Source organism: Cyprinus carpio, chromosome B19 (assembly GCF_018340385.1).
Source record: "Cyprinus carpio isolate SPL01 chromosome B19, ASM1834038v1, whole genome shotgun sequence".
Classification (NCBI taxonomy): domain Eukaryota; kingdom Metazoa; phylum Chordata; class Actinopteri; order Cypriniformes; family Cyprinidae; genus Cyprinus; species Cyprinus carpio.
Genome location: NC_056615.1, coordinates 2,645,928 through 2,653,590, shown reverse-complemented (window position 1 = coordinate 2,653,590; position 7,663 = coordinate 2,645,928).

The following is a 7,663-nucleotide window of genomic DNA, read 5'->3' as shown; positions in this document are numbered from 1 at the left end:
CAAGACGCTGGAGGTAGTGGACACACACACGCACACGATGGAAACTTGGAGATACTGGAGATTGCTGGAGAGAGGTAAGCAGAGAGATAGGTTAGTCCTTAGAGTAAGCATGCAGGTTAGACCTTGTTGCAAACGAGACCGGACGCTGACTGGGTGCGTGTGTGTGGTTTTTATGGGGAGTGATGATTGCCGGTGCATGAGGAGCAGGTGGGAGTGATTAGTACTCCGGTGAGGGAGTGCGCTGTGATTGGTTGGTGATGGAACCTGGCATGTCTGTAACAGTACCCCCTCCCCACGGCCCACTCCTGAGGGCCGAGGACCCCGACGACGTGGTGGACGTCCTCTTCCTCGTGGAGCCGGTCTTTCGGGGTGATTGGAGTGGAAGGTGTCTAGTAGGTTTGGATCCAGGATGTCGTTGCGTGGGACCCATGAGTGTTCCTCTGGACCGTATCCTTCCCAGTCCACTAGATACTCAAGTTGTCCACCACGCCGCCGGGAGTCCAGGATGTCATGAACCTTGTAGGCAGCTCCATCGTCAAGGAGGAGAGGTAGGGGGGCTACGGCAGGCTCTGTGGAGGGAGAAACAGAAGGATGGTAAGGTTTGAGGAGTGAGACATGGAAAGTGGGGTGGATCCAGTACTCAGGTGGCAGGTGGAGTTTGTAGGTGACCGGATTGATCTGCTCGGTGTTGGTGAATGGGCCAATGAACCTGGGACTCAACTTGCGGCATGGTAGGCGCAGGCGGATGTCACGGGTGTCATCCTGCGCCTATGTAGGGCCCATTGCAGTTGGTGGTGGGCCACGTCCCAGACCCTCTCGCTCTCTCGGAACCAGTAGTCGACCGATGGAACGTCCGAGGGTTCTCCTGACAATGGGAAGAGTGGTGGTTGGTAGCTGAGCACGCACTGGAATGGAGTGAGTCCAGTGGAAGGCTGTCGTAGAGAATTCTGTGCGTACTCGGCCCACCCTAGGAACTGGTTCCAAGAGTCCTGGTGGCCATGGCAGAAGGTACGCAGGAAGCGGCCGATCTCCTGTATCTTCCTCTCCGTCTGCCCGTTGGATTGGGGATGGTAACCAGAGGACAGGCTGACGGCCACACCTAGGAGTGAGTGGAAGGCCCTCCAAACCCGGGAGATGAACTGGGGGCCTCTGTCGGAGACGATGTCTTCAGGAATGCCAAAGTATCTGAAGACGTGGTTGAACATTAACTCGGCCGTTTCCATGGCCGTGGGTAGACCTTTCAGGGGGAGAAGACGACATGATTTAGAGAACCGGTCAACTATAACAAGGATATATGTGTTGTTATCAGAGGGAGGCAGATCTGTAATGAAGTCCACCCCTAGGTGTGACCACGGGCGGTTCGGGACGGGCAGAGGGAGGAGCTCGCCTGATGGTAGGTGGCATGGACTCTTTGAGATGGCGCAGTCTTTACATCCGTGCACATACCTTCTGATGTCCGATGCCATATTGGGCCACCAGAAGCATTCCCTCAGCAGCGAGAGGGTTTCATTGACCCCCGGGTGGCCAGTGCCAAGAGAAGTATGTGCAGAGTGGATGAGTGGAGTGCGCCGTGTCCTGGGGATGTATTGCCGTCCTGGGGGGCAACCCGGCGTAGTGTTGGTGGAGGGATTGGAGGAGGGCAGGGCCTCGGTCGACCAGGTGATAGGACTGACGATTACCTTATCAGGAAGTATTGTTTCGGGTTCTTCCAGGCTTTCCTCAGGGGTGTGACACTGGGACAGAGTGTCGGCCTTGATGTTTTTGGCCCCTGGTCGATACGAGATGGAGAAGTTGAAGCGGGTGAAGAATAGCGCCCAGCGGGCCTGCCTTGGATTTAGCCTCTTAGCCATGCGTAGATACTCGAGATTTTTATGGTCCGTGAGAACTAGGAAAGGGTGTTTGGCTCCCTCCAGCCAATGCCTCCACTCCTCCAGTGCCAATTTGATGGCCAGTAGCTCTCGGTTACCGATGTCGTAGTTGACCTCCGCTGGGTTGAGCTTACGAGAAAAGAAGGCGCATGGATGAAGGCGGCTGGGATTCCCCTGCTGCTGGGACAGGACCGCTCCTACTCCGGTGGTGGAAGCGTCGACTTCGACGATGAAGGGCCGATTGGGGTCAGGATGTACCAGGAGTGGAGCAGTAGTGAAAGCCTCTTTGAGAGAGTTGAAAGCTTCCGTGGCGGCAGGGGTCCAGGACAGAGACTTGGGCTTATTACAGAGGAGACTGGTAAGTGGGTTGGTGATGGAGCTGTAGTTTTGGATGAATCCACGGTAGAAATTAGCAAAGCCGAGGAATCGTTGGAGTTCTTTGATGGTGGTAGGAGTGAGCCAGTTCCTGACAGCGTCCACCTTCCCCTCGTCCATCCGGATGCCACTACTGTCGATGTTATACCCAAGGAACTGCACTGAGGGCTGATGGAAGGAGCATTCCTGGAATACAGAGGGGGCGCTGACTAGTCCATACGGCATCACCAGGTATTCATAGTGGCCAGTAGGGGTGACAAAAGCTGTCTTCCACTCGTCCCCCTCACGTATCCGGATGAGGTTGTAAGCGCTGCGGAGATCCAACTTGGTGAAGACAGTGGTACCACGGAGATGTTCCAGGGCAGCTGGGACGAGAGGAAGAGGATAGCGGAATTTGACTGTGATATTGTTGAGGGCACGGTAATCAATGCAGGGCCGCAAGCCTCCGTCCTTCTTTTCCACGAAGAAAAAGCTTGAAGCAGCAGGGGAGATAGATGGACGGATGTAACCTTGCGCCAGCGCCTCCTTGATGTAGTCCTCCATGGCCTTCTCTTCCGGGATGGAAAGGGGATAGATCCTTCCTTTAGGCACTGGCTCACCCGGAAGCAGATCGATGGCACAATCCCATGGCCAGTGTGGAGGTAGCTTGGAGGCCCGTTTGGTGGCAGAACATGTCACTGAAGGGGGCGTAACAGGGTGGAATGTTAATAGATTGTTTTTCAACAGGGCTCTCGATGGATGTGGTACAGACGGGTAGAGGTTCTGGGGAGAGTTTGGCTGGAACAGGGAATCCAGTGAGACAGCCCTGGAAACAGGATTCGCCCCATTTCAGGACTTCGCCCATCTTCCACGAGATAACTGGGTTGTGCTTCTCCAACCACGGGCGCCCTAGGATAATGTCAGCGGTGGATTCCTCCAGAACCAGCAGATGGATCTCCTCCTTATGAAGTTGCCCGGTTTGGAGGGTGATGGGGCCAACACGGTGACGAATACATCTTCGACTCAATAGTTTGCCGGTTATTATATGGAGCTGGTAGGCTGACAGCGTTGCCGTGGTAGTGAGGTTGAGCTGATGGCAGAGGGCACCAGAGATGAAGTTGCCAGCTGACCCAGAATCGAGGAGGAAGAGAGATGTCAGCGGCAGTAAGTGTCACTATAGTGGTGAGTGGTTTCATTTGATACTTCGAAGGGAGAATGGCACTCACCATGGGACGAGGAGGGCGGACGGGGCATACGGAGATGATATGCCCAGGAGATGCACAGTAGAGGCAGAGATTCTGATGGAGAGTTGAATGAAGCGTTCGAGCCTGATGGTATCCTCGTATGCAGCGAGATGCAACCGCTCTCGAGGTTCCAATCCCTGATGGTAGGTGGTCAGCAAGGCTTGCTCATTCCATCCGCTAGTGGCAGCAAGAGTCCTGAACTTAAGAGCATATTCATTGACTGACATTTTTCCTTGTTTTAAATTATAAAGCTTCTCACCAATAGAAGAATCCCATGCGGGTCTGCCAAAAACTTCTCAGATGAAGCTAGAATAAGACTGGATAACAGGATTATTTTGTGTCCAAATAGAATCGGCCCACTGAAGCGCTTTACCTTGGAGTTGAGATATCAGGAAGGCCACATTTGATCGTTCAGTGGGGTATGAGTGCAGTTGCATCTCCAGGACCAGCGAGCATTGGAGCAGGAATCCGCTGCAATCCTCCGCCGAACCAGAGAAGGGCACCGGCTAGGCCATGGGACTGGCGTGCACAGCAGATGAGGAAGTGTTGGTGTTGTCAGCGGAAGTGCTCGCAGGTGATGGGGATGCCGGAAGAGTAGTGAGGGTGCAACGCAAAGTGTCAACAAGGTCCTAGAAGGGGTCCGTGAGGCTCATGCTTGTGCCGATCGGTCTGGGTCCGGTCTTCTGTGACGGTAAGCAAGGACAGGAGGCTGTTATAACAGGAGAACACGGTTTATTGAGGCACAAGCAGAGGAGCAGGTAGTGCACAGTGAAGTAATGGTGCTGGAGGTAGTGGTGATGATCGGATCCGTTGGTGGAGAACACAAGACGCTGGAGGTAGTGGACACACACACGCACACGATGGAGACTTGGAGATACTGGAGATCGCTGGAGAGAGGTAAGCAGAGAGATAGGTTAGTCCTTAGAGTAAGCATGCAGGTTAGACCTTGTTGCAAACGAGACCAGATGCTGACTGGGTGCGTATGTGTGGTTTTTCTGGGGAGTGATGATTGCCGGTGGATGAGGAGCAGGTGGGAGTGATTAGTACTCAGGTGAGGGAGTACGCTGTGATTGGTTGGTGATGGAACCTGGCGTGTCTGTTACAGCCTACTCGCTGTGTGGTTCATGTTTGTGGTATACGCTGTTCAAGGAGACCGAGACGGTGACTATATAATAGGCTATATTCCAAACGTTCTGAAGGTAACAGTAAGGTTTGGTGAGAAACAAACCGAAATGGCAAGTAATTAAATTTATGTAAATCTTGTGTTGCATTCCTGTGTGCAAGTGCACAGGAGCTCGTGCCACACACAAGTGTCAGACTAAATCAGACTACAGTTACTCTTTTATAGATTACATGATTACATATTCACACAATAGAAATTAATTATTCATCATTTACTGATTCTCTCTAATTCCTCTTTTTTATCTTTTAAATGTTCCTTTCTTAAATAGTCTGCCACTTATATACACTCAGAAAGTCTTCCAGTTTGTGGACATTCACACAGTTATCAGTCATTAGTCCGGTGGCTACACAGCATTTGACCAATGGGTCCACAGAAATAATTTCAGGTTTAAGAAGTGTTTCAACATTAAATCAACTACTGATGAACACATTCATTTTTATTTAATTTATCACTCAGTAGGTTAACCATGTATTATTATGTATTAATGAAAGGCTTTTGTCTTTCAAACTCATTAAAATGCACAAATTTTCATTATTTCTTATTTGCAGACATTATTTGCAGTGGTCAATCAGCAATTTTGTAAAAGACAATATCTCCCTTGCGTTAAACTTGAGTATCGTTTTTTTATGCTCAAACATCAACATTACACACTAAAGTTAAAAAAGTGAAATCATAATCAGTGATCCTTTAAGTACCCCTGAGATTTTAAAATAAATATTGTAATAATTAAGTATCACATTTGCATGATCATGGTTCTCTGACATCGGTGAATGGTCATATGGCACAAAAAATGAAGGTAAACATAAAACATTTCATATTTTTTTTAGTAAGTGCATGATTTATTTTAATTTAAAATGATGGTACAAGATATGTCGCCCCCTTGGAATTATAAGGTTCTATCTGACATTTTGGTCAAAATCGAGTTATTCACATATTTTTATTCACTGACAACTTATTTATATTATGTGATAGATTTTTTAATGTTCTGTACATTTTGGGACTTTTTATTTAAATAAACAACAAAGTATGAATTTGAAATCAGTAACGGATTACAATTTGTAAGTAATCTACTCTGTATATACTCTGTATATACCCAAGTCAAAGCATTATTCTTTCCATTTTGTATTAGTGTTTAAAATATTTTTTTTGAAATAAATAATAAAATTTATAATAATATAATAATAATAATAATTAATTAATTACTTAATTAAACAAACAAATTTACTGGGGGACCAGGGTAGGCTATAGCCTGGCATGCCCAGCTGATGCAAAGCATAGAATTTATATCTACACAGGAGAAAGCCCTGTCTAGGCCCTGCCACAGAACGGGTTGTGTTGAGCCATTCATTTGTCTGGTTGTTTGATGAGAAAAAGATTAAATGTAATTGCAATAAAATGCGACTGTGCAGCGCAGAACTATGGAAGAACTGATGACAGCACCTTTTGATCTTTTTTTTTTTGTCTGACCAATCAGCAGAAAGGGGCGTTTAATTCCCGCCCACGTGTAGAAATACAAAACTAACAGAAAAACCAAACAAACCAAAACCTGAACGAAAAACTAAAAAAGGCCGAATTTTTGTTTTTCGTTTTTTGCAAAACATAAAAAAACGAAAAAGGAGCCATTTCTCATTTTTCTACTTTCAATATTAAACAAAAAATCAAATGACTAAAAGATACACGGACCCTACAGGATTATGAAGCTCTGCAGAGTCACAGCAGTGAGTGTCCATGATGGTGATTCAATGTGACTGGTAGAAAAGACTTCAGTTCTTCAAGAACTGAATAAGATTTTCTGAGCTTAAGAGACAGCTTGAGGACAATAAGGGAGGAATTACAAAAACAAATTGAAGACAGGAGGATGCAGAAGGCCGTATGATTACAGCTGAGAAGATAATAAACAGAGAAACATTGACAAAGACAGAGTGAAATCTTGTTAGATGCAGTGGGAAACGTGTCATTTACCTGAAAGCATTATTTACAGAAGTGCAGGTGCCAGTCAGCTCTGTGTGCTTCTCCAGCATATGTTCAGCATCTCTCAGGGTTCATGAAGCAGTGCCAGCTCTGATATCCTGCACTGACGGTCACTTCTGACAGCATCAACACCTGAAATATGCTGATCACTGGCCTTTCTGTGCCTTTCAAGGGCATTTTTACTCTTGTTAACCCTTTTCAAAGTTATTAAACAAAGGTATTTTACAACACTGCTTCTGCAAAAAAATTAAAAATTAAAATCATTACATTACTCTGGATGAAAAAAAAGGCTAAACCTACGAAAGGGAGAAATTAATGTCAAAAACAGTGAAATTGCTTGCCGTTTTTGCCCGCTGAGATTCACAGTAGAGTGCAGTCAAAACACTGATCTTCATGGACTGTTAAATTGTACGGCGTTATTTTGATTACAACTGGTGAAATGTAGCTATTTGTTACAGCAAATGTACAGCAAATCTATCTATCTATCTATCTATCTATCTATCTGTCTGTCTGTCTCTCTCTCTCTCTCTCTCTCTCTCTCTATCTATCTATCTATCTATCTTTCTATCTAATATTTTCACTAATATCTATCTGTCTGTCCGTTTGTCTGTAATAGAGGGAATGGCCTCTCTTATTTATCCTTTCTTGCTGGATGGTGGATTAAAGTTTGATGGAGGGGATGTTGTCTCTGGTTCTCTCTGTTTTGGGATGCACTGCGGTGAGTGTCAAGCTCAACAAAGAGCACATGTTGCTTAGCAGAGCTGCTAAGTAGCAAAGGGAGAGGGAGACATGGACAGGAAGAGAATTCATATATTGCGCTGAAACCACAGAGGATAGGGAAAGTGTTTGGTTACAGCGGCACCCTCTGAATACTGATGGAGAGCGTGAGCCGTGGGTCTGACGCTCAACATCCTGGTCTGTCAGCTCAGCTAAGGGGGACAGTTTGTGTGTGTGTGTGTGTGTGTGTGTGTGTGTGTGTGTGTGTGTGTGGTTGGTATCATGCATCTTAATGCAAACCAGGCGTGTCGTACTGACAGCACAGA